Source organism: Rhincodon typus, chromosome 3 (assembly GCF_021869965.1).
Source record: "Rhincodon typus isolate 14 chromosome 3, sRhiTyp1.1, whole genome shotgun sequence".
NCBI classification, from domain to species: Eukaryota; Metazoa; Chordata; class Chondrichthyes; order Orectolobiformes; family Rhincodontidae; genus Rhincodon; species Rhincodon typus.
The window spans coordinates 2002642-2007416 of NC_063334.1; positions in this window are offsets into that span (position 1 = coordinate 2002642).

The window sequence follows — 4775 nt, forward strand, 5'->3', positions numbered from 1 at the left end:
GAAAGGTCTAGGCCCGAAACATCAGCCTTCCTGCTCCTCTGATGCTGATTGGCCTGCTGTGTTCATCCAGCTCTACACCTTATTATCTCAGATTCTCCAGCATCTGCAGTTCCTACTATCTCCCCAGAATATTATCTTGGTCTCTGGATTAACAGTCCAGTGATAATGCCACTAGGCCATCAGACTATTTGTAACTGATGAACCAGAACTTCTTCCAATTTAAAAGATGCAAGTCATTTTGCAATTTACAATAACTCTCCATATTTCTGTTTCCAGCTGCATTTTTCTTAATTGTTTACACAGTGCATAATTTCTGTCTGGTCTAAGCATCAAATCAACAACCTAGCCATTATCAGAAAGCTTCTTTCCATCTGTCTAATATCACCAAATTCTCCTTTAATAACATGTCAACTGCTGCTCAAAATGTCACTTTTGTTACCAATTTCTCCATCTTCACTTTCCATTGGGACTGTGCTTTTGCTCCCACAAAGTGTTGCATTAAAATTACTACTTTACAATTGTCAAGAGCTTGCTCACACCACTTTTCAACATTTTTAACTTCTCGTTTTTGTCTATGCCCATTCATCTACAGACAAATAAGCATTAAAAGTGCAAATAGTTTTGAAAAAAACTTTTTTCTTTTTACCTTCTCAATTCCCATCTCTAACAAAAAATGGCAAATTCTAAAAATATTCAGCAGTGGGACAATAATTGCGAAGAGAATGGTTAGAATGCTTTGGGAGGGTGTATCCTCTTCACCCATCTATATTTTTTCATCAGCTTTGCCACTGAAACAGTTTCAGTGGTAATATGGTCCTAATCAGCAAAACACATCTGATCTCTCTCCTTGCAATCCCTCTCATCTTTAAGATCCTTATTGCTATTTTGTCTAAGATTATGACCAGGCATTTAGTTGCTTTTGCCTCAGCCCAAGCTTTTAACCAAAATACCTTCTCTCTTTTTCTTCTCTTTGTGTAAGCTCTGAACCTACCGAGTGATGCATACATCCTGTGAAGGAGTAAATAATAAAAACGTTTCACGGTTGGAAACATAAATATGAGTAAAATGCAAATTATTTGATAGAAAACGGTTTGGTGAACTAAATAGGTTTGGTGGTAAATGGTTCCTTGACAAGGATATCAGGTTAAAAATGAAGGATTCATCCAGTACTTGAAATATTTGTCAGAGTACCAATCATCTAGATCCCTCTGAAATCCTTATCTATGCCTTTGTTACCAGACCTGATCACTCCAGTGTTCTCCACACTGATCTCCCATCCTTCAGATTGTGTAAATTGCAACTCATCTAAATATGGTTCGTAGTTTCTCGCCCTTGTTGACCTGCGTTGATTGTGAGTGGCTCAGCCATCATTTTTGGTGCAAGTGTGGACTTAGCCTGAGTGAGTGAGTAGGTAATGCATACGGTATGTCAGGTTATATTAGCGGGGCTGGGGGTTGGGCTGGGTGAGAGCAAGTGAGGGAAGAAATTACAGGCTAGTAGTGAGAGTGGCAGAGCATAAGCTTTCGGGGGAGGTGGGGACAACAGCAGAGATGGATTGAGTGTGAGGTACCAGGGAGAAGATGGTAGTAGTGTGGAGAAGGTTGTTGTCTTCTTCCTACAGTGATGGGCAATGATCCCAACTCATGAGACTGCTATGAACTAAGTGGCACCTTTGGAGCAAGCTGACCTCCACTACTAGTCCTGGGATAAGAGGAACTCCCATGTCTCCACCACCCCATCCAGCAGGACCTCCGGCTCCCTGCCCACACAGCAGGGCACCGATGTTCACCCTTTCTGCCATGTCTGGGGTAAATGTTAGGAACCGTGCCAGCCAGCTTGAAACTGATGCTGCTTGTCCAGGGGCACAATGGCCTTTTAAAGACAGTGCAGATGCAAGAGATGCTAGTGAATTCCATCATATCCAGTGAGCAGCAAGTTGTTCTGGGAGCAGTGTGTGGTAAGATGGAGTCAGAATCTGACATTAGGGTTGGGATAGATATGAAATGAGTTTAGTAAGATACAGTAAGGAAGCTCATTAAGCTGCAGGGTGAAAATCCTTCCGAAAAAAACTTGACATGACCAAGACTTGGCCAAAATAAATGTCAGATTCAGCACATGATGTCAAAATGCTCAAAGTAGAGTCATAGAGCGATACAGCACAGAAACAGACCCTTTGGTCCAACTTGTCTGCGCAGACCAGATATCCAAAACAGCATTTAGCACATATCCCTCTAAAGTACCTATCTAAATCTCTTTTAAATGTTTTAAATGTACCCGCCTTTACCACTTCCTCTGGCAACTCATTCCATACACTCACCACCCTCTGTGTGAAAAATTTACCCTTCAGGTCCCTTTTAAATCTTGCCCCCTCACCTAAAACCCTGCCCTCTAGTTTTCGATTCCCCTACCCTGGCAAAAAGAGCTTGTCTATTCAACCTATTTTTGCCCCTCATGATTTTATAAATCTCTATAAAGTCACCCTCAGCAACAGGAAACTATCTCAGAGCAGCTATTTCCCTGATAACTGTTAGATGAGAATGTGGAGGAGATAAGCTAAACATGAATTGTAAAGCAAGTTTGGGTTATCATCTCAGAGAAGCTTTGTACTATAAGCAGCTCTGTCTGGTTTACAGCTTCTACTGCCTGTCCTGTTCGTCCTGTTCATCCTGCTCTCACATTCCTCTTGACCCCATGTTGAGTGCTGGTGAAATCAATGTCTTGTCAATATCAGTTGTCCTTTGATTCAAGGTAGACATCTATTCGGGGCATAGGCTTCTGCCATCCGTCTTCATCCAATAGACAAACCAATTCTTGACCCGCACATCTTTGGGCAAATAAGGCAGGACATCCCGTGAGATAATGGGATCTGCTGTGCGGACCTTCCTTCTCTACTGTCAGGCTGCCTCCTCAACATTAACACGTTTGACCTCAAGGTGTGGTACAGTTTGATGGACAATTTGTCGTCTTTTTGAATGATCAGTAACAAGCTGCTTCCAGTCATTAATGTAAATGTTGCTTCAAGGAGATTTCCAGAATATCCTTACAGCTACTTCTTGGTCCTTCCCTTCAACTTGGGTCATTTGAGCAATGAGTAAACAGGAACTGACCAAGGAGATTGTGCTCGGGCCTTCAGACAAAGGGTTCATGCAATTATTGTTGATTTTGCAGGGGTTTATGATGACAAGTGCTTTGTACACCAGGAACGTGGCCAACTTGCAGAGTTCCTTTGTGTAAAACGTTCACTGCCATTGTTTGTAGAAAGTTGATTTAGCTGCAGCTGAACCAGCGTTGGATCTCCTTGTAAATGGTAGCGTTTTAAAAGAGGTGGCTGCTGAGTTTGGAAAGGTTCAACATATTCCAGAGTCTCTCCTTGAATATATTTGGGAAGTGGAATATTTAAATGACCGAGTCTGGGTTGATATGTGAATTTTGTTTTGACGTGATTCAAGTACAGGTTGAGGTTAATGGATGCAGAATTGAAGAAATTGAGAGAGGTTTACAAATCAAGTACAAAATGATTGTGATACATCATCCGTAAACCGTACAACATGCGTATCTATAATAAAAGCTGAAAGAACTCCGGGTGTAAATCAGCAACAAAAACAGAAGTTGCTGGAAAAACTCAGCAGGTCTGGCAGCATCTGTGAAGAAAAAAATCAGAGTTAACGTTTCGGGTCCAGTGTTGTGTGTATCTATAATGGTCAGTGTAGCATTGGAGGTGTGGCAGTGTTTGAGGTTTCTTTTTAAAAGCTGAATTGGTTTTACATCTCAGTGCAATTTAATATGGGCTGGCATGGTGGTTCACTGGTTAGCATTGCTGCCTCACAGCGCCAGAGACTTGGGTTCGATTCCATCCTAGGGCAACTGTCTGTGTAGAATTTGCACAATCTCTCTGTGTCTGAGTGGGTTTCCTCTGGGTGCTCTGGTTTCCTCCCAAGGTCCAAAGATGTGTAGGCCAGATGGATTGGCCATGGGAAATACAGAGGTATAGGATATGGTGGGGGCTGGGTGGGATGCTCTTGAGAGGGTTGGTGCAGACTCAATGGGCTGAATGGCCTCTTTCTGCACTGTAGGGATTCTATGAATACTCATACCAGAGGGCAGCTGACCTTTGAAGAGGTGAATGTCTGGTAGAATGTAAATTGTATGGGGGCTATCACATAGCCTTCCATGACATTGGTCTGGATTTTGAGGGGGACAATTTCAGAGCTGCTGCTGTCATATCATTATGGAGCATTTTCAGATTTGGAATGAAGTTTCTTGGACATCCAGATCACTGCAGCGCAATCCACAGAGCCTTTGCAATTTGCTTTGCTCCAGTTGAAGAATGTCATGAACAATTCTTGGTGTTGTCTTGTCACTTGTCTTGAATCCTTCTGGCAACAAACACTGTGTTGGATGTTCCTCTGAAATGTTTAAAGCCACAATGTGTCTCTGGGTGGATTACCTCAGTTGCAGGAAATAGGTGATTCCGAAGAACCTGTGTCAGGATATTCCCAGCTATGGACCTCAGGAACATAACTCAATGGTAAGGTTTATCCCCTTCTGGAAGGTTGTTACAGTTTTTACATTCCTGAAGTCAGAGAGTGTATGTCTGTGTGTGCGTGTGTGTGTATGTATGTCTGTGTGTGTTTATGCATGTGTGTGTTTGTGACTGTGTGTATATATGTGTGTGTGTTTATGTGTGTGCATGTATGAGTGTGTGTGTGTGTGAGATTGTGTGTGTGCGTGTGTGTGTGCGTATGTGTGTGTGTGCGTATGTATGTGTGTGTGTG